Source organism: Ambystoma mexicanum, chromosome 9 (assembly GCF_040938575.1).
Source record: "Ambystoma mexicanum isolate Mex_15411 chromosome 9, UKY_AmexF1_1, whole genome shotgun sequence".
Taxonomy (NCBI): domain Eukaryota; kingdom Metazoa; phylum Chordata; class Amphibia; order Caudata; family Ambystomatidae; genus Ambystoma; species Ambystoma mexicanum.
Genome location: NC_090931.1, coordinates 268,475,233 through 268,498,973, shown reverse-complemented (window position 1 = coordinate 268,498,973; position 23,741 = coordinate 268,475,233). Strand labels below are relative to the sequence as shown.

General features: G+C 44.0%; 1 protein-coding gene across 1 annotated transcript in view; it reads right to left on the bottom strand.

Moving 5' to 3' along the window:
- The window catches only part of SCIMP (SLP adaptor and CSK interacting membrane protein), a 291,084-nt gene that overhangs the window by 108,913 nt on the left and 158,430 nt on the right, over positions 1–23,741 (bottom strand). The gene's annotated exons all lie outside the window — the stretch shown is intronic.

Sequence of the window (23,741 nt, the reverse complement as noted above, 5' to 3'; positions counted from 1 at the left end):
TACCCTGCTCTGTGTGCCACCCACAGGTGCCCAAAAACATACACTAGGGGCACAGGGTTGTACCCCTACCCATGGGTGCCATAAGGGTATTCCATGGGTCTGTTCACCAAACCAAAAGAGAGCTGCACTGCCAGGAGTCCCTCATGGACTCCTGGGCAGAAAACATGACAGAACACACGGTAAAAACAGAAAAAGGACAAGGATTCAGAGGCCCTGTCCCTCAGATGCATTTCCGGCATCACAGTCTGGTCGCTGTGAAGCAGGGTGGTCACTATCTATCTAAGCTAACATAACATATTCTCGATAATGCATGCACTAAATAACACTTGTTCAAAGTCTTTCAGTAGGTTATGTCTCTATAAAAGTCACACATATATCTATACTAACAATTACCATTGGATTATACAGGCCTTAGGGTCTTGACCACTATAATACACCGGTTGAAGTGTGGGTCTCTGCTCACAAGAATCTCCGGTATGTGGCATTTGTTATTGATAATCAACGATATACTATCATTGATATAAAGCCGATATACTATATAATGATATAAAGGCGGTTCGTGCCAGTGGATGAGCGCTGGCATGGGGGGCTGTAATGGGCGCAAAAGGCCAAGGTGCCAAACTGCATGTACACTTCAAAAGGTATCCCATGCCCAGGGGCCATCGCTCACATAGCCTCCTCAGACCCCGTGTCTCCAGCCAGGCCTCCCCTTGAAGCAGGCCGCCCCCCTGCAAACCACATAAGTGTGTCTCCATTCAGCAGTCTTCCTGTGCCTTATCTGCACGCCCCAGGCCCATCCATCCCACCCCCTCTATCAAAGGCGGTTCGCACCCGGGGATAAGCGCTGGCATGGGGGGCTGTCACGGGCGCAAACGGCCAAGGTGCCAAACAGCATGTACACTTCAAAAGGTATCCCACGCCCAGGGGCCATCGCTCACATGACCTCCTCAGACGCCGTGTCTCCAGCCAGGCCTCCCCTTGAAGCAGGCCGCCCCCCTGCAATCCACATAAGCGTGTCTCCATTCAGCAGTCTTCCTGTGCCTTATCTGCACGCCCCAGGCCCATCCATCCCACCCCCTCTATCAAAGGCGGCGGTTCGCACCCGGGGATGAGCGCTGGCATGGGGGGCTGTCACGGGCGCAAACGGCCAAGGTGCCAAACAGCATGTACACTTCAAAAGGTATCCCACGCCCAGGGGCCATCACTCACATGGCCTCCTCAGACCCCGTGTCTCCAGCCAGGCCTCCCCTTGAAGAAGGCTGCCCCCCTGCAATCCACATAAGCGTGTCTCCATTCAGCAGTCTTCCTGTGCCTTATCTGCACGCCCCAAGCCCATCCATCCCACCCCCTCTATCAAAGGCGGTTCGCACCCGGGGATGAGCGCTGGCATGGGGGGCTGTCACGGGCGCAAACGGCCAAGGTGCCAAACAGCATGTACACTTCAAAAGGTATCCCACGCCCAGGGGCCATCGCAAGCAGGCCGCCCCCCTAAGACCACGCCATACATACGTCATTCATTCACAAACACACCCCTGTTTCTAATACTTTATAAACCACTTGATATGTCTCATGAGAACATCTTTGTGCTTTGCAAGTCAACTCCTGAACGTGTTACCTGGCAACCACTGAGATGTACGCTAATCTGCTCGTCGTCGTGCTATCCGTGAACTTCTGTGACCGCTTAGAGCAAACCCATCAGTGTGCTACCTGTGGCCACCCACCTATTCTCCTGCAACATACTGCTCTGTTTGCTGAATCCAACTGTTTGTTGGTCAAGGTAAGGCCATGTATCCTAGTCATATTTCGCAGATTTTTTAATTTCTATCTATTTGCGAGTAGAGTACACAATAGTGCTATGTTCATTGGTCTCATTGCTATTGACTTGAGTTTCCATTGCTATGCTATCAATAGATCTTTTTATTTTCATCTGTGTCTATTGTCATCGAATTGCATCCTTCGGGGGTCCAGTCTATAATGTAAGCATGTTTCCTTCTCGTGCAATACAGAACATCCAAGGGATGAGTCACATGTTCAGATTTTAGTCACATCATTTATACATTTCTGCAACTTATGCAAATACTAAGCCGCACATAATGAACTGGTATAGTTCCTGCGACCAAAACAAACCTTGCATTGATCATTGTATGATTCATTTACTTTTGTATCAAATCTTTATTCTTGAAGATTGTATAATAATGTCGATATTTACTTTTCAGATTTATCAACAATGCCTGCCTGTTCGATTAGCGGTGGCCCTTCGAAGACCCATGCAAAATCTGAAGGCACTACAATGCATGTATTCCCTAAAACTGTTGATCGAATAAGAGAATGGGTCAGACATTGCGGATATCCACTGGATGAGCTGGAAAGTAGAGTCCAACAAGTTTTACAGGACAAGAGGGGTGATCGATACCGCATCTGCAGCCGGCACTTTTCCTTGGACATGTACACAACATCTTGGGTAACAAAGAAGAATAAACGGCGAACGACACGGAAATTGCTCGAAAACGCTATTCCCACTCTATTCGTCCACATTCCGCCACCGGTGAGTCAAGTGTCCGGATTTAGCTTTAGGCCTTGCGGTAGTGTGTAGGTATCCGAACGGATTAATTGATATTGTAGGTGTTCTATCCCTTGTAATAATTTCGATATTGATATGAGTGTATAGTTTTTTGAATAATGACATTTATCAATATATTCTTTTTCGATTTCATAACCCACAAACGCAATGTATACAGATGGGAACAGGGAACTGTGCTGTATTGAGCATTTTTCAAGTATTCTGTCGCCTTACATGGCTATTTTTAATATTGGCATTTCATTATCAATCAATAATTTACCTTTACAACTTCTTGACTATCCCTTGAATCTGAAGCAAGAACATTCTACATCCTTGACGTGGTCACAGTTATCAACCACTTCTAGCGCGTATCAGGTAATCTTACTAGGCTAATCCGCTACAGACTTTTTTTATGCATGTCAAGTAATAGTTTTATTTTATCGTGTAATTATTTTACCGAATGTTTGGTTAGTGCTTTCCAATTGATATACACCTTAGTTATCGCCCACTGGTGTTTGTTTTCAGTTATAATTAGTGTTATCCATACTAATGCAAGTACTATCTTTCAGGGAGATGCTGAAGCGTCCGCCACATCTACAACATTTCTAGATGTTCTTCACCAGCAGGAGGTATGGATACTGACAGCTCCATCGAGCGTCATCATCAGAGCTGGAATTCTTGTCGTTTGATTGTTCTACACAATGTTTCATTTGTGGTTAGCCGTTGATATGTACCTGTGCTGTCGACCCCAGGTGTGTGTTATGTTTTCACTATTGTAATCCTCACTAATGCAAGTACTATGTTTCAGGCAGTTGATGGAGCGTCAACCCCTGCACTTGATGCAGAACCTGACATTCAAGTAATTCCAGGAGAAGTGGATGCGGGACCATGCGTATACGAATCGGCGCAACAGCTTTCGGAAGTGCGCACTACATTTGCAACATCCATAGATATTCTTCAGCAGCACGAGGTATGGATACTGACAGCTCCATCATGCGTGATCATATAACGTGATTCCATTTGCTATACTTTCTTCCCTATTAACGCAAGTGCTGTGTTTCAGGAAGACGACAAAGCTTCCACTACAATCACAACATCCAATTTAGATGATGCAGATGTAAAGGAATCGGAGAAATAAGTCGATGAAATGTGATCATGTTTAGATTTTCCTTGATTCTTTTGGACAATGCATCATTTGTGGTTATCTCTTTATGTGTACCTGTGCCGTCGACCCCAAGTGTGTGTTGTGTTTCCAATATTGAAAAGCATACTAATGCAAGTACTGTGTTTCAGGGAGATGCGGATGCCTCCTCTCCAATACAACAATTCATGGCAGTCCATGCAGAGCCAGAGGTATGGATACTGACAGCTCCATCGAAATAGATCATCACTGGTTGAATACTTGTCGTTTGATTATTGCACACAATGTTTAAATCGTGTTTGGCTATTGAGATGTACCCATGTGTTCATCCTCACGTGTGTTTTATGCTAACAATATTTTGATACATAGTAATGAAAGTACTATGTTTCAGGGAGACGATGGAGCCTCATTCCGTGCTCTCTATGCGGATACAGAAAATATAGTCGTTGCAGCGCAAGAGGTAGGGAGGACATGCGGAAAAGAATCGGAGCTACAGCGTGCAGATGTTGAAGGTCGAGTCAAAAAAGTTGCAAAGAAAAAAAAACAAAAAAAGGTTAGTTACAAACAGTTCATAACTTTAAAACAATGTTTGTGCTGGGGACTATTTTATGTTTTTTTCCAGTCAATTGGATTACACTTTATCTTGTGTTTAAACTGAACATCCCTTTTCCAATCTCTCCTCCAGTTACCCGTGGGTGTCAGAACTATACATACACAGATAGTGAAGCGAATGAGAGATGTTGCTTGCCAGACCGTGTACACTATGGAGGAACTATTAATTGAGGCGAGGCGTGTTCAGGCTCGAGATGCTCATGTCCAATGGCCAGAACATGAATTAACTGTGTTTGGAGACTACAGCAAAGTTGCATTGGACCATAGCTACAGTGCGACCGCACCACCACAAGAAGATGTTATTGAATGTATTGAAGATAGCTCTGAAGTAGTTGCAGATCAATTAACCCAATCTACACCCGCCAAAAATTTGCCACCAAAAAACCTGTCGACATTGTTGTGTTCTCCCATCAATGTTGAAGTAATAGATGTCGAAATGACAGAGAATGAACCAGCCGCAGCATCCATAGACGCATCAGAACTTGATATCAGCGATATTACTTTCCAATGTGTTGAAATCTCCACAACGTCACAGGCCGAAACAAAGTTGACGCAGGATGACAGTCTAATGAAAGAGAGCAAATACATTGTATTCGACAGTTGTTTGATGGAAATTATAAGTATGCTGAAATGTGTGAATTCCATTAGAGGGAAAGTATGTGGGAAGCCATTGATTAATGTGACTCGTCAAATAAAAGGCAGTAACGTCAAAATAAATGCCGCCTATAGATTAAATCATAGGTTCTCATGGTCTGCACAACCGATGCTGGGGAAACTGCCAGCAGGCAATCTACGGTGTGCAGCTGCATCACTTTTTAGTGGCTCCAGTTTTAGAAAGTTAGAGGCTTTCTTTCAGTTTGTAGACTCCATTTCATTTCTAAAGCGCTGTACTACATATACCAACGTGATTATCTGTTTCCGGCCATTAGTGATGCTTGGAAAATTGAACAATTGTCTCTAGCAAGTACGTTCGAAGGCAAACGATTCAGGCTAGCCGGCGATGGACGTGCGACAGCCCTGGATTTTCTGCCAAGTTCTGCACCTACCACTTTCAGGACATGGATAGTAAGAAAATTGTGAGTTCGGTGGTCGTGCAAGTAACACAATGTACATCGTCAGTGGCCATGGAGAAACTAGGATTTATAAAATCAGTGGAATACCTACAATCAAGGGGAATGCATATCGACCTCATAGCCACGGACAGACACGTTTCAATTGCCAAGACAATGAGAGAGCAGTTCCCACATATTAAACATCAATTTGACGTATGCCATCTTGCTAAATCAATCAATAAGAAAATCTCGGCTGCAGGGAAAAAAAAAGGTTTTGAAAGTATTTTGCAGTGGTCCCATTCTATCACCAACCATCTTTGGTGGAGCTCAAAAACTTATGAAGGGTCAGTGGAAATACTACTTGAAAAATGGCGGTCACTGATGCACCACTGTACCAAAGTTCACCGCTGGACAGCAAATCAACATTTCCACCAATGTGAACATGGCCCTTTGTCCCCAGAGGAGGCACGGAAGAAGAAGTGGTTGATTCCATCTTCACCGACACACAAAGCCATTGAGAAGATTGTTTTCGACAAAACTCTATCAAGAGATTTGAGAAGACTGACAGAATTCTGTCACACAGGAGATTTGGAGGTGTTCCACAATATGTGCCTAAAGTACAGGCCAATGCGCTTGCATTTTAGCTTTCGGGGCATGAAACATCGCACTCTACTAGCGGTCTTGGCCCATAACAGCAATGTCGGACGTGAACAATCTAGGACTAGGGGTAAAGTAAGGATGCCTCGCTACACTAAGGTGTTTTCAAAACGAAGTAAGCAATGGGTGATCAAACCAGTCTATGATGAAATGCAGTTCGACTTTGTGAAAGGCCTTATTGTTGCTGTGTTAGAGAAGCACAGATATGGAATTTTGGATGTTTCTGTGCAGAGCAGTGATCCATTGCCACCGAACATTGCGACTGTGCCATGCCCACCCGAAGCACAGCTGGTTGTGAAGTACAAATCCCGGTTTAAATAATTGCAATACGATTGTCTTTTTGTAAATAAATGTTATTGTACAGTGTACCTGTAACCTTAACCCCTACCTTCACCATCATGGGTGGCGAAGAAGCTGGGTGTCATCTTTGAATTCTCTCTATTCACCTCATATATGTGTATGTATATATTTTTCTCATGTCTCATCTCATGTAAATGTAAATGCTACGCACTGTTAACGGAGGGGAGGCTTGCGTATTGCAAATAATAAAATAAACAAACAAACAATAAATCTCACTTTTAACTCAACTCCTGTGGTACTTTATACTTTCCCTGACCTTACGCCAAAAATTAAATGTCTCAATTTGGGCTGCAAAGCTCGCAGACAACGGGGACAAAATTGGGGCACTTAGAACGCGCCAGCCAAGCGGGCCGTGGCATTTCGGAGAGAAGCCAGTTCGCATTTGCACATTGAGGTGCACTACATAGACAGAGTTCTCACAGATGCCTATACTACGTGATGTTGCAAATAAAGAATGCGAAGGACAGCGGCTTTGATTTTCAGATCGCGCCCAGATGAGGCCCACAAGTTGCACTGGAAGTATAAGGGTCTATTGTTTTTTGACCTTGAGACAGGGACCATGCCGAAAGAACTACATTTGAAGGGGGTGCGCAATAACGTAAGAGACGATAAGGCAGAAAATGCAGAAACTAGACCGAGTTTCATTTTAGTTCAGTATACGAAAAATCGTTGTCAAGAGCACGGTCCGTTTTACAGACTGCATTACGAAGAGACACAATGGAAATTTCAATTATAATGTAAGTAAATCTTTACACGCTTTTATACCGGAATGAAGATTTAATGAATGGATGCATGAATAAATGAATGAATGAAGAGCTAGGAAAAGCAAGGAAAACGTGTTCGTAGTGGGCACATGGGCATGCAGGTCCACTGGTCTCACCGATCTCGGTCCTTGGCCCAGCCACTTTTCCCTGCACTGCCTACCTGCACTACGGGACTGTCTCTGTATCCTTCAGCCCCTTCTCCCGGCATTTACCTTGCACTTGCCACCAGCTGGCCCTATTATTTAATTTGTATTCAACTAACCATGTACAGCACTTTTACCCCCCCTGCCCCCTTCCCCATGCGCGATCAGAAAGACACCTGGCCTAGTAGGATCGTTGTCTGTCTGCCCTTGTTCCCCACCAGCCTCGTCGCGCCTAGAAACACTTGAGTAAAGGCGCGTTACAAATGCCATATCATTTATCATATCATTCCTCACGCATATAGACTAACTGTCGTTTATCATTGTGTGTTGGCCTCGATTTATTTCGTTACTTTTCGCATTGATTTTAGAGCCAAACATACTCCATTGAACTATCCTTGCAAGCAAATAGTTTCTGATCGGCTGTAATAAATAAAATAAGTAATATTAATGAAGATCGGCTGGCGAGACTAATTATAATTTTTTTTTTTTTCGTAACAGGTATTTGCTCCCCTTCTGCTACTGCCATCGGTTTGAGACACCAGCAGATGGCTTTTAGAGTAGACACCTGCAGCTTCGTGTGAACAACTGGAGCACACTGACAATTTTATGGGACGATCGCCAAGGGCCCACATGCCCTTACGCTGTACTAGTGGCTAGAAGCAACATATCAACCTTTACGATGGACTAGTGCCTAGTTGATGGAACAGCCTTGCGGTTCACCGTGCTACCAAAGTGCTTCTTTTAACGAAAAGCAACACCCTGTGTACCATGGCGGATACAGATAAAAGAAAATAAATGGCTTTCGGAGTTCATATGGCAATTGCTGAATATTCTCTAAACATTTAATGTAAAATAAATGTACTTTACCAAATGTACCGTGTTGCTGTTTGATTTTAAAGTACAGTTTCATATTCCGAATTGTGGCGCGCTGTGTTGTGAGATGGTCTGTGTTGGTTTCCGGGTTCTGTGTGGAGTCGTGTAGAAGACGACTGGGCGCGTTTGCCTACGCAGCACAGTAACGTCACGGAGAGAGGCGGGGAATATGAATGTTTGTATAAAATCAGGCTCAGGGGCGGGGGAATTGATTTAGTGCCGCAGAAACAGGTCAACCAGGGCGATGCGGCAAGTGATAGGATTATCAGAAAATGGCGGCGCCCTGGTGCTTGTTTTCACGTGCGTTTAATGGACGAAAACTCGGGTAAGGTCCATAGGAAAGTTTTCTAAAATCGAGCCACTTAGGCTTAAAAAAACATGGCCGACCCGTAGGGACAATAAAATGTTTTACTAGACCATGCCTTTAACTTAATAACGTTAAGCTGTTTTAGACCTTATTCATAATGTCCTTTAACTGGAACCACTGTTGTGGTATCCATGACTATTAAGGCACTATGCACACAAGTACAAACTATCATATTTGAGCTTGTTAAACCATGGATTGTACGCCGGTTTTCATATAGTTTTTCAGGGCGATGAAGTAAAGGGTACTGTTGGATTTGCTTAGCATTGGGACCCCAGGTTGATGTTTCAACACAACATTGTGATATAGTCAATAAGAAAAAAGAAGCGCTATGAATAAAGGTATACAAAATGTATCAAAACTTTAACAACCTTGACCAGGGATGAACCCTAACAAAACTAATTGAATATAGATTGTCATTTAATCGATTTGATTACTACAAGAGCAACTGGTACAATTACACCAGATTTTAATTGCATGCCCATATACAACAGGGACGTAACTGAAATCTTAAATTACTGCATGAAAGAGAGTTTAGAATTATCAGGTACGTATGAATGTACACAAATTCTTAGTCAGACTATTATATCAAAATACCCAAACTTTGTTGCAGGGAAATGATGAGGAAAGTGTGGGAAACTCACTCCATCTATGTTAAATTACAGATTATTCGAAGCAACAGAAACAAAGGTATACCAATTAAATTTCGCAAAGTAGGGAGATCATTCCCTTTGGAAAAGCACATATAACATTAGGTTGGTACTTCCTTAACTAGCGACACTTACTAGACATTATGATGATATTTTATAATAAAAGTAATTCACCAATGATTGTATTGTTTTTTGTCTTTGTTTTTCCCTTTTGCCGCCATAAATTAAATGAACCTTTGCTGCTAATATAAATGTGCACATTTAAATCTTACTACGTCCGGAAGAAGCACAAGTGTGTGAAACATACGTTGGGCAATTTGTGTAGTGATCAATATGATCCAGGGCTCATTTAAAGAATATCCTCTCTAATTGGTTCTGAAATAATAATCGTGAAAAAATGTTTTGTTTTGTATTATCTCAGGATAAGATTAGGTGTGTTTCAGTGTTAGGCACGATTGTATGCAGTACCCTTTGGGTGCACTACAACAACCCTGACCTCCTGGCAATAGGAACCCGACCGTTGGTATAAGACTGTACTACACAGGTTGGTAGTGTGGTCGAGTAGCCAGGCTTATCTCAAGAGGGGTCAATGTGAGCTGTAGGGGAGTTACACAGAGATTCACAGTGAGAAGTATTAAAATAAACTCTTACACACAAGGTTTCTTGATTAAACGATTATTAATCTATTTATCAGTCAGTTAGAATAAGCCTTCTTCAGAAGGGAGCAATATAAAGCAAACCACAAATACACCTCAAATATACACACTCTTAGTTTTCTAAATCAGTGGATACCCATTTGGGACCGCACAGAGGCACTACCTACACCCTCAGGTGACTTTAATTGCTAGGGTGCTGTGGACATTAATATATCACTGTTTGCATTTAGAATAGTCTTGGGAGAAGTGTCAAAAAAAGAGGGTTCAGAATAACACAAGGATTCACACAAAGATTCTTAAGCAGGTAAGTACTTTCAATATTCCCCTAAAGCAAACTCAGTTAACCCTTTCCCGGAGGGAAGGCAGAAAACATAAGCAGAAGAGAGAAGAGTCATTCAGGGAGCCAGGCCAGCCAATGTTAAGTTAGCAAAGGTCAAGGTGAACTGAAGCACTTCTTGCAGGTAAGTAGAAAGTCTTTCACAATGTTTTAAACGTCTTGGTAAAATAGAAGAAATCAAAGTAGGGCCACAAGCTGATTAGGCTTGTGAGGTGAAGAAGCTGAGAGCAACTCTACAAATGCAACCAAGCAAGTCTTCAACGAGGACAAGTGGCTACACAACAAGAGGTAAGTTCTTTTTGGACTGTACAGTACCTTTAGGTTGAAGAAAAAGTACAGCAGATGACTTCTGTTCCTGTGCAGCTCTGCAGATCCTGCTGTTCGTGGGCCTCAGTCGTGGGGACAAGAGAGAGGACATCGGGTGACTCCTGCACTGCAATGGGACGGTCACAGCTCGCAACCAGCAATCTTCAAACAAGTGGCACTTCGGTGTTTCAGCTCCTTGCATCTACTGCAAATAGCACCACGAGGTTCCTTGCTGTCAAGATGGGCTTTCCTTGCGTCTGGGGTCCTGCACTCTGTTGAAGGGGTTAAGGCTCAGTCAGTCCTGCTTCCTGGAAGTCCAAAGGATCTTCCTGGAGCTCTTGGCCAGCTTAAAAGTAACACATACAAACTCGTTGGCTTCTCCCTGGCTTTCCGGTTCCAGCAGTGAATGCAGTGGAAACTCGACCAGCTTTGAGAGGATATCCAGTTGGCTTACTTTGAAGTTGATTGGCCCCACCAATTCAAAGGGAGAAGTCGTCCTTGCAGGGGCTTCTCTGTCGATATGAATTTGGAATTTTCAGCACAGCAGCAGGGCTTCATCGGGCGAACCAACGGTCCAGGAGCCTCATTACGAGGTGGGCGCAAAGGGATACCGGGCACCGTTAAGGACATTGGTGCCGGTAATCCCTTTGCGCCCTATTCCGAGGTCCCTTAGCGGGTCCCTTCCTTAACGCCTGGTTTTACCAGGTGTTATGGGCGGGGCCCGTTAAGGGACTTCAGAGCTAATAACGGTACCGCAATTTGCGGTACCGTTATTAGCGCCTTCCCCCTTCCCATTGAGCCTTATGGGGGCTGAAATGGGAATGGGGAATGGCTTTTTCAATGGGGACTTACCGGTCCCGCAAAGGTGGGAATAGACCGGTAAGTCCCCATTGAACGAGGGCAGACTCGGTGCCAGTATTGGAGGTAGTCATGGCACTAATAGCTAATAGCGCCATGACTACCTCCAACCTCATAATGAGGCCCCAGGAGTTGCAGAAGGCATCTTCTTCAAGTTCTTCTTCGGATTCCTTCATCCAGTGGTCGACTCTGCCTTCCAAGCCAAAAGGCCTCGCCTTTTATGTAGCTTGCTCCCATTCATTCCAGTTTAGCTGTCAGTCACCCAGCAGGGTGGCTCTGCTTGCCGCACAGCCAGCCAGCCAATCACCTAAGAGTGCATTCCTGTCTTCTAGGAGACTAAGCACAAGGATTTTTGGGCACCTCCCTCGCTTCCTGCCCCCGCCAGACACCCTGCAGCCAGAGACGGGCTTCACTTGTGAATCCTGCCAAAGGAAAATTAACAAAGGGACCAAACATGGTTTGGTACGTATAGTAAATCTCACTAAGGACCTTTCCACTAACAAATGGTGAAAAAAGAAGACGAGTGCCATTTTGACAAAAATGACACCCATGGGTGCTTTACTGTGGCTGCAAACGCAGCCTGTGGTAAAATCCCATAATGGTAGTTAAAAGTAAACCACTGCCACCAGCCATTCAGTGAGGAAAGGGTAACATAAAAATGTTACATGAGAAGCTAGACAAAAGAGGATACTAATTAACCCCTCCAGCACCCTATTGTAAGATAGTGTGTGCTGGGTCTAGAAGGTTACAAAGGTAAGTAAAGTCAATTTCACTTTACTGCCCTGAGAAACAGTAGTTTATTCCAGAGAAGGTATTTAAACCTTTGGGAAATCTGAAAGACTTCCCTGTGTCACTGCACTGAAGGTGCTGTGTGACACAATGTAAAAGATGATGCCTATGTCAGACTCCACCACTAAAAGAAACACAGTGCACAAAATCACATCAAAATACATGAGAGAGTGGGAAAAGGGGGTGTCACACTCTCCAGGTTAAAAATAAACCATGTCCTCAAAATCCAGCAAAGTTGCTGGGGGTCTCTAAGGTAGAGGGAATTAGCACATATCTGAGAATTCTCCCTAACATTTGGTCAGGTACTTCCTGGATTACAATAGAATAGCAGCAGATACTTTATTTAATAATATGAAACAAACATTCACCAGAAATTCATTTGGATGTTCACTTGAATTGCTTTTGTTACTCTAACTGATCCTCAAATTTCTATCATTTTAGACATGTGGCCGTCCCTCCTAAATGTTGTTTCTTTTTGGATATATCTGACATGTATTTTACTTAGAAACTGCATTTTACTGTTATCTTTTCTGTTCTTAAAATGTCCAGAGAAGGCTTAAGATTATGGTATTATTCAAATATGTATTGTCATTTAAACAACAAAATGGGGTTAGGTCTCACTAAAAACATAATTTAAATGAAAAATGTAATAATATCTATTATCAAGACCTGGACAGTCTAGGTAAGTTCAGATAAAGCTTTATTAAGCAGGTTTGTAACAACCCCCAGCAGGTCCTCACATCCCAGCTTCTAACTTCAACTGCATCCACAGAACTCCAAGCTTGTTTTCACCATACACATTCTACCCAGGGTTCCACATGCTAAAGCTACTTTACAACATATCTCCTTTCCTTCCTTCAACACCATCTTGTTCTCACCAATGCAACTCGATTCAAATTCCCCACCTGCCCCCCTCTCACTCTCACTGCATCACTCAACACCCTCCCCACCTGCACCGGCTCAGAATACAATGGATCTCCTATTCTTCTCACCATACCTTTCTTAATCCTCACCCTGTCACCACATTGCAGTTCCATCTTCTTCCCCTGCCTCTGTTAATTCTCTTTCACAATCCATTAATTCTTTTTTTTGTCCAATTTCTCTCGCAATACCTCAACAGGGCAATCTGATTCTGTTGCCCTTCCCAACAAAGGAGGGACCACATTGTATGTGGTGCCAACCCCTCCCCCTCAACTGAGTATAGACAGTATGATAGGCAGATCAAATGGTACTATTATTGCTGAAATCAGGATTATAGTGCTTTTATTTAAGGTAAAACGTGCACATGGCACTGTGCATATTTGGGCTAAAAATGACCCAAGAAGTGAAGGGTGCTTTGAATATCACACACATATCATAAGAATATAAAGATATATTATGAATATGGGATACAAAGTTAGAAATGCTTACATAAATACATAATGGCTCCCTGAAGGATTAATACAGTGGCAAACAGAGATATATTTAAAAATGGATACCACAAGCAGAGAAGAGTCATTCAGGGAGCCAGGCCAGCCAATGTTAAGTTAGCAAAGGTCAAGGTGAACTGAAGCACTTCTTGCAGGTAAGTAGAAAGTCTTTCACAATGTTTTAAACGTCTTGGTAAAATAGAAGAAATCAAAGTAGGGCCACAAGCTGATTAGGCTTGTGAGGTGAAGAAGCTGAGAGCAACTCTACAAATGCAACCAAGCAAGTCTTCAACGAGGACAAGTGGCTACACAACAAGAGGTAAGTTCTTTTTGGACTGTACAGTACCTTTAGGTTGAAGAAAAAGTACAGCAGATGACTTCTGTTCCTGTGCAGCTCTGCAGATCCTGCTGTTCGTGGGCCTCAGTCGTGGGGACAAGAGAGAGGACATCGGGTGACTCCTGCACTGCAATGGGACGGTCACAGCTCGCAACCAGCAATCTTCAAACAAGTGGCACTTCGGTGTTTCAGCTCCTTGCATCTACTGCAAATAGCACCACGAGGTTCCTTGCTGTCAAGATGGGCTTTCCTTGCGTCTGGGGTCCTGCACTCTGTTGAAGGGGTTAAGGCTCAGTCAGTCCTGCTTCCTGGAAGTCCAAAGGATCTTCCTGGAGCTCTTGGCCAGCTTAAAAGTAACACATACAAACTCGTTGGCTTCTCCCTGGCTTTCCGGTTCCAGCAGTGAATGCAGTGGAAACTCGACCAGCTTTGAGAGGATATCCAGTTGGCTTACTTTGAAGTTGATTGGCCCCACCAATTCAAAGGGAGAAGTCGTCCTTGCAGGGGCTTCTCTGTCGATATGAATTTGGAATTTTCAGCACAGCAGCAGGGCTTCATCGGGCGAACCAACGGTCCAGGAGCCTCATTACGAGGTGGGCGCAAAGGGATACCGGGCACCGTTAAGGACATTGGTGCCGGTAATCCCTTTGCGCCCTATTCCGAGGTCCCTTAGCGGGTCCCTTCCTTAACGCCTGGTTTTACCAGGTGTTATGGGCGGGGCCCGTTAAGGGACTTCAGAGCTAATAACGGTACCGCAATTTGCGGTACCGTTATTAGCGCCTTCCCCCTTCCCATTGAGCCTTATGGGGGCTGAAATGGGAATGGGGAATGGCTTTTTCAATGGGGACTTACCGGTCCCGCAAAGGTGGGAATAGACCGGTAAGTCCCCATTGAACGAGGGCAGACTCGGTGCCAGTATTGGAGGTAGTCATGGCACTAATAGCTAATAGCGCCATGACTACCTCCAACCTCATAATGAGGCCCCAGGAGTTGCAGAAGGCATCTTCTTCAAGTTCTTCTTCGGATTCCTTCATCCAGTGGTCGACTCTGCCTTCCAAGCCAAAAGGCCTCGCCTTTTATGTAGCTTGCTCCCATTCATTCCAGTTTAGCTGTCAGTCACCCAGCAGGGTGGCTCTGCTTGCCGCACAGCCAGCCAGCCAATCACCTAAGAGTGCATTCCTGTCTTCTAGGAGACTAAGCACAAGGATTTTTGGGCACCTCCCTCGCTTCCTGCCCCCGCCAGACACCCTGCAGCCAGAGACGGGCTTCACTTGTGAATCCTGCCAAAGGAAAATTAACAAAGGGACCAAACATGGTTTGGTACGTATAGTAAATCTCACTAAGGACCTTTCCACTAACAAATGGTGAAAAAAGAAGACGAGTGCCATTTTGACAAAAATGACACCCATGGGTGCTTTACTGTGGCTGCAAACGCAGCCTGTGGTAAAATCCCATAATGGTAGTTAAAAGTAAACCACTGCCACCAGCCATTCAGTGAGGAAAGGGTAACATAAAAATGTTACATGAGAAGCTAGACAAAAGAGGATACTAATTAACCCCTCCAGCACCCTATTGTAAGATAGTGTGTGCTGGGTCTAGAAGGTTACAAAGGTAAGTAAAGTCAATTTCACTTTACTGCCCTGAGAAACAGTAGTTTATTCCAGAGAACGTATTTAAACCTTTGGGAAATCTGAAAGACTTCCCTGTGTCACTGCACTGAAGGTGCTGTGTGACACAATGTAAAAGATGATGCCTATGTCAGACTCCACCACTAAAAGAAACACAGTGCACAAAATCACATCAAAATACATGAGAGAGTGGGAAAAGGGGGTGTCACACTCTCCAGGTTAAAAATAAACCATGTCCTCAAAATCCAGCAAAGTTGCTGGGGGTCTCTAAGGTAGAGGGAATTAGCACATTTCTGAGAATTCTCCCTAACATTTGGTCAGGTACTTCCTGGATTACAATAGAATAGCAGCAGATACTTTATTTAATAATATGAAACAAACATTCACCAGAAATGCATTTGGATGTTCACTTGAATTGCTTTTGTTACTCTAACTGATCCTCAAATTTCTATCATTTTAGACATGTGGCCGTCCCTCCTAAATGTTGTTTCTTTTTGGATATATCTGACATGTATTTTACTTAGAAACTGCATTTTACTGTTATCTTTTCTGTTCTTAAAATGTCCAGAGAAGGCTTAAGATTATGGTATTATTCAAATATGTATTGTCATTTAAACAACAAAATGGGGTTAGGTCTCACTAAAAACATAATTTAAATGAAAAATGTAATAATATCTATTATCAAGACCTGGACAGTCTAGGTAAGTTCAGATAAAGCTTTATTAAGCAGGTTTGTAACAACCCCCAGCAGGTCCTCACATCTCAGCTTCTAACTTCAACTGCATCCACAGAACTCCAAGCTTGTTTTCAGCATACACATTCTACCCAGGGTTCCACATGCTAAAGCTACTTTACAACATATCTCCTTTCCTTCCTGCAACACCATCTTGTTCTCACCAATGCAACTCGATTCAAATTCCCCACCTGCCCCCCTCTCACTCTCACTGCATCACTCAACACCCTCCCCACCTGCACCGGCTCAGAATACAATGGATCTCCTATTCTTCTCACCATACCTTTCTTAATCCTCACCCTGTCACCACATTGCAGTTCCATCTTCTTCCCCTGCCTCTGTTAATTCTCTTTCACAATCCATTCATTCTTTTTTTTGTCCAATTTCTCTCGCAATACCTCAACAAGGCAATGTGATTCTGTCGCCCTTCCCAACAAAGGAGGGACCACATTGTATGTGGTGCCAACCCCTCCCCCTCAACTGAGTATAGACAGTATGATAAGCAGATCAAATGGTACTATTATTGCTGAAATCAGGATTATAGTGCTTTTATTTAAGGTAAAAAGTGCACATGGCACTGTGCATATTTGGGCTAAAAATGACCCAAGAAGTGAAGGGTGCTTTGAATATCACACACATATCATAAGAATATAAAGATATATTATGAATATGGGATACAAAGTTAGAAATGCTTACATAAATAAATAATGGCTCCCTGGAGGATTAATACAGTGGCAAACAGAGATATATTTAAAAATGGATACCACAAGCACAAAATGGTGTCTAGTTTTAAGGCCATGTGTGAAACCCCTGACTCATGCTGATAAGCAACAGAGGCTGGTACATTTCTTTGGCAGCATCTTGCAGTGAGATGATTGAGTCTGGGAGGTTAAACTTGGAACTTGGAAGAAAAAGCAGACACGATTGATGGTGAAGTTAGACAAGGCAAGGGAAGCTTGGATACATTTACCTATGTTATTAATAAGAAGGGCATACTGTACTTTATGGAGACCAATTTGAGAGACCATCTCCATTATTTGGCATCATATAATAGAGGTTATTCATTTCTCCACAGTATAAAGCACTAACTGACTTGGCAGGACCTCGAAAAAGTAGATAAAGAATTGACAGTGATGTGATAAAGTTGTTTTTGGCAGGAGTTGAGAAATGTTATAAATGTGTCTTGCCAAGTCTAAAAATAAGCTTATCAGTTTTGCATGTCAGGAAAAATAGTGGATGCCAACTATGCTAATGTAGGCTTGGGGTGTACCAGATAAGCAATCCCATCATAGAGATGTGAGTTTTTTCTCTGGCTAAGAGGACCTATCAGAAACATGCTCTGACAAAAGTAGTCATTTACGTAAGGTTGTTGCATCATCCAAATAGCCTATATAAGCATGTTGAAGGCAAAATATTGCTGAGTGCTTTTTTCCAGATTGTGTCTTGTAACTGCACCTAATAAAGACTGCTGAGAAAAAAACTCCCAGGTGGCTGATTTTCTCCTGTCTTTGTCTCTGAGAAGTGTTCACAGATGCCAGGTACTGGATGGGATGGGAAGAGGACCCCCCAGTTTACTCAACATTGGTATTGGCCTTCCGCTCTCTCATCATCTCAAACAGGCTAACATTCTTATAAGTAACTTCCTAATTTCTTTTACTGTGTCTGCAAAATCTTGGACAAACGTTTGATAACATTGAACCATACCTAAAAAATAACAAAGTTCTTCTTTAGACTCAGGTATTCCCACCTTCTTTATCGCATCCACCATCTCACTTTTGGTTTCACGCCTGACCCTGAGATCTCATGACCTCAAGTATTCCACTTTCTCCTTTCCAAACACACATTTCCATGTTCTAAACGTGATGCCCTTCCTTTCCAATATCTCAAGCATATCATGTTCTGTTTCATTTCTTCCACTTATGAAAACAACATCTTGGAAGTAAAATACTCCATTCATCCCCTTAAACAACTTGTCCATCATTTTTTGGAGCACAAATGAAGCTGATATAAGACCAAATGGCATTCTTCTAAATGGGAAAATCCTGTCATGTGTTATAAAAGCAGTAATTGTTCTGCTCTCCTCCTTCTGCTCTGTCTGGTGATATGTTGAGACCATATCCAGCTTCGAAAAAACATTTCCATCACCAATCATAGCTAGCATCTCATTCATATTCGGCAAAGTGTCTTTCAACAGCTACGCACTTATTTAATTCTCACAAATCCATACACAAACGAAGCTCACCTGATGGCTTCTTCACTACCACCAATGGAGAGATCTACTAAACACCACCAGCTCTCTCAATCACACCCATTTTATGCAACTTGTCTTGCTCTTTTTTACACCTTCCCACAATTCCAAGGGAACTGGTCGCAGCCTGGCCACCTTGTGTGTGCATCCTTTCTTCAAAATTATTTTGTGTTCCATACCTTTGACTATCCCCACACCTTCTTTAAACACTTTCAAATAGCTACCACAAACAGATCTATACACCTTTAACCCTTGCGCTCTGTTGCATTCAGGTCCAATCCCATACCCAACTTGTTTTGCTCACGCCACCCTAACAAAGTAGCACCCTTCTTTGTCACGTATACTTTTCTTTGAGCAGTCCTGCACTTAAAATCAAACATAGCATTAAAAAGGGTTCAGGGGGAAGTTAGGGAATAACCCTGTTAAGTTATTGCAATACTTTTGCATAAGAGCGGCGGTACACCTCAGATGGCCCTCCTTCCCACAAGAACCTGAGTCCTGTACATGCATAGAAACAGTAATGGCAGGAGAGATGCCAAGGGGTTTGGTCTCCAGACTATATAAGGTTGTTCAGATGGGCCAGAAGCAGCTGAATAAGGTGAAACTTAAATGGGGAAGGGACTTGGCAATAACCATTGATGAAACTAATGGCAGAAATACTGTTTGTTGACCAGGGAGGTTTCTCTGAATGCTCTCCTGCAGCTCATACAGTTTAAAATATTGAATCAATTGCATTATACCCCGGTGAGTGTTTCGTGATTCTTCCCTGCTGCATTGAGTGAATGTATGAAATCTGGTGCAGAGGGGGCGGATTCAGTGCATATATACTGGAATTGTCCAAATATCACACAGTTCTGGTGAGGTATTGCATGATATGACTGGGGTCCCCCACCCCCACTTACACCACTGAAATATCTAGTGGGTGACATAGGTAAAGTATCCACCAAGATACAAGGACTGATCAATATGAGATGTATAATAGCCAAAAAATGTATAATGATTACATGAAAATCCAGGAGGGCACCAACGTTGCAGGAGTGGTTGAGAGAAATGACCTTTTGTGAGTGAATTGGAGGAGGGATATACCTGGTCTATCCACATTACGAGTAGACCAAAGGACATATGGGGCCCATTTAAAGACTACCTTAGTGGTAGAGAAAAGGAAAGGACATGAGTTGTAACAGGTCAAATGTAATGTTGGTGTGCAAATGTTGTACACAGAGATGCTGTGGCGTCGAAACTGTGTGAACCTGTAGACTGTTGGAACCTGCTAACCTGTAACCTAAGTAAAATAAAATAAAAACATAGTATTAGAGTACCCTAACAATTCAATTTTGTCAAGGTTGTATCCTCCTGGGTACACATCAGGGCACAACAACTTGCTCACTTCACTAACCACAATTTGTTCATACGTATCTCTAAACATCAATGAGATCTTTTCCCCTGAATGTGACATCATAGACACCAGCTTTCCATTCACTTGGACCGTGGCATATGGACTTTCACACTCCTCCACATCCACACCATGTATCACATTTACAATGATAGTCTCGACATGGCAGTCGTCATCTTCCTCAGGTGACGCCTGTTCCTCCACATGTTGCATAAAACACTTTCCTTTTGAAAATTCTTGCAATAACTAGCAATATGCCACTTTTTCCTCGCACTTTAAACACACCACTTTACGCCCGGGACAAACTCGAGCAGCAAAATGTGATCCACTGGCACAACGAAAGCAGAGGCGTTCTTCACCTCTTTGGTTCTTCATTCATGCTCCTTGGCTTTCACCTCCCCCTTTCCTATCTTTCATCTTTTTTTCTGCTTGCCCTCCTGTGAAGACATGCTCAGATTTTCAAAACCTCGGCTTTGGCCTCTTTGTTCTCAGCTTTAGACAGTTTTGCCACACAGGCCATTGAGTGTTCAACTCCTTTGTCAATCTACAATACCAGGCTCAGCTCATCTTTTTATTTATTTTATTTAGTGAGCATTTGTTAGGCACCTATACAGCAGAATTGTGTTTCCAGGTGCTACATGGCTAAGTGGGGAGGAAATAAGGGGAATTAATAACATTGGCAAAACAGTAATTATACAATCATGATCCTACTAGGCCTTGTGGCATTTGGACATGCAAGTGTAGTGAAAAGAAGTGAGGGAGATAGGGATTGGTGGGGGGAATGGACAAGTGCTGGTGGGGGCATGTGAGGGAAGTGCCAAGGGGAGCCAAGGAGGAGTCTTCAGGCTAAGTGCTCGGGCGGGTGAATCCCAAGGCTCGGATGCACAGCCACCTAGCAGGGGCCCACAGGGGCATTGCAGTGGGGTTGAGGGGTGGTGCTGGTATTGACTGGGAAGAGAGGGCCTGGTATCCTGTGAAATTCATGAGGATCATGCTTCCGGTCACAGCAGTAGTGGAGTGATTAGCAAGGAAGGAAAAGAGGGAAAGAGGTAGAGAAAAGAGTTTGAGAAGTTTCTGTAACTTAAGGAGGTCCAGGTCAAGTCTGAGAGGGGCAGGAGGCTGTTCCAAAGGGTGGCACCAGCCGAAGAGAGAGACCGCCCCCCCACCCTCTGCTTGGAGAAGCATTTGACAATCAAAGAGTTGGAATTAGAGGAGCAGAGGGCTCTAGTAGGGGAGTCCTTGCAGGGATTGGGGAGGGAGGGTTTGAGATAGCGTTGTTGCAGGCCCCAGAAAGCCTTGTGGATGATGCAGAGGGTCTTGAATTTGATCCTCGCAGCCACAGGGAGCCAGTGGAGAGATTTTAGAGCTGGAGAGATACAGTCCCTGGGCTTGAGGCCAAGGATAAGTCTTGCAGCCCTATTCCGGATTAGCTGAAGGGGGCGTAGGGTGGAGAGGGGGAAATTGAGGAAGACGCTGTTGCAGTAGTCCAGCCTAGAGAGGACAAGAGCTCTGGAGACATTGAGCTTCTGGAGGAAGGTCAAAAAAGGCAGAATGCCTCCGAGGAGGTGAATCTGAAAGTGGGAATTCTTGGCAAGGTCCAAGATGTTAGGGGTGAAGGAGAGAGCAGGGTCAAAGATGACCCCAAGGTTTTTGGCCTCACAGTATGGTTAGGGTATAGGGCCAAAGGAGGGGGGACAGAGGGTAGGAGGAAAACAAGGCACAGGTGTCCCAATGAGAAGGATCTCCATCTTACTGGCATTAAGACAGAGATCGTCAGCTGCACACCGGTTGCCAGACATTTCGTCGGAAAAAATTAGTCGACAGGACATTTGGTCGAAACCATTTGGTCGAAAACCAAATGGTCGAATTTTTTTTATTTTTTATTTTCACTTTTTTTTCTAAAAACCCCTTTTTTTCCATAAACTACAACCTAAAATATATATATAAATAAAAAAGAAATTCTACCATTTGGTTTTCGACCAAATTACGTCGACCAAATGTCTTTCGACAAAATGTCTTTCGACGAAATGTCCGGACACCCTGCACACCATACCTGGATGGCGGTCAGACAATTGGGGATTAGAGAGGAGGATGAGGACATAGTAGAGAGAAGTTTGAAGGGAAGCTGTGTGTCATCAGCATAGCACTAGAAATGAGGAGAGACAGAGTAGATCAGGTGAGCAAGAGGGGCGAGATAGATATTGAAGATCCACAGCGATAGGATAGAGCCCTGGGGGACGCCACAGCAAGAGATTGTGGTGGTGGAAGAAAAAGTCTGAGGGTATCACAGAGCCGTTTTATGAGGATAGAATGGTTGACATTGTCAAAGGCAGAGTAGAGATTGAGGAGAATGAGAACAGCAGGAGAGTTAGTGTCATGATTTTCAAGCATGTCTTCACGGGTGTTCATGAGAGCTGTTTCCGTGCACCTGGATGCCTACAATCCAGATTGATGGTCATGGAGGCAATCAACAAGTTCAGTGTGGAGGGTTAGTTGGGGAGGACAGCATGTCCAAGAGTTTAACCAGGAAAGTTAGTTCACCGGGCAGGAGGGGCCAGCAGACAGCTTTTTTAGAAGAGGGTGCACAAGGGAGTGTTTGATTGATTGAGTGAAAGAGCCAGTGGCAAGAAGTCGGCAAGAGCTGGGGTGAGAGAGGAGATATTGTCCTTAAAAGTCCTAGACGAGCAGGGGAGCACCTGTTTGGAGGAGACCTTCATAGAGCAGACAACTTCAGAGACCTCATCCGGTGCTGTGGGCAGGAGGGAGGGGCGGAAGGACTGAGCCAATAGAGGCAGGGGAGCAGGAGCGGGAGTCCTGTTATTGCCACAGTGGATCAGGAACTGATCTCGAATATGTTCATCCAACTCATTTCCAAACTTACATGTCAGCGCAAGGTGGCTCAAAGCTGTAAAATATTCTTCTACAGACTCTCAATTTTCCTTAATACGGACACCAAAATTATACCGCTCTAGAATAGTGTTCATTTTAGGATTAAAGTGTGCATCCAATTTACGCAGGGACATATCTAGATAATTTGCAGCATCACTAGTACTCACAGGATCCAATTGAAGAAGAGTCTCAAATATACGTTGACCCTTGTAGCCCAAAATGATGGGCCACAGGCAGCACAGATATAGTGGAGGAAGCCCTTCCATTGGCTCCATTTCACCTTAACAGGGCCAGGAGTCACGATAAATATTGTTGGACCAGGAACAACTGACATAGCCATAGTACTAATCGTGGGGTACCAAACCTTGAAGACAAACTAGCCTGATGCACACTCCCTTGCAAAAGGTAGGGTGGTCACCCAATGCAAAAGAAAGTGCAACTACATATGAGAATGGGCACAACTAGAGTCAGTCACTGTGGGCCAGCCAGTCACCGTCTCCACATCATAACATGCAGCAACATAATCAGCAATAAAAAAACATAGGCACCTGGATCCACTGGAACGAAGAAGCTCCTGCATCCGTGGTACGGGCACAATTGGTTACGGTTGTCACGGCAACCAAGATGTGCGCACGTAACGGAGCATTGCACGGTACATTCTTCAATGCACAAGTTGAAAGTGCACACTTCTCCTTCCTGGCACTCGCTTGTGCCCAGACAAAACCGGTGGAGGGAAGCCCTCCAGCCCCTGGTGTGGCCTCTTTAGATACCTGGTGCCCCCCAATGGCTCAATGAAGGGCGTCGCAATGTCACTGCGACACTATTGGCCAGGGTGGCGGCTCCAAAATTACTGAGGCACCTGCTGACTACGCCTCCTCAATGCAGTCAGGGCAGTCCAAGAAGACAGGGAAAACACTGTCCTCGCATCAGCAGAGCGACACATTCCCAGCAAGGCCAAACTGGCCAGCAAACATGCTGCAGG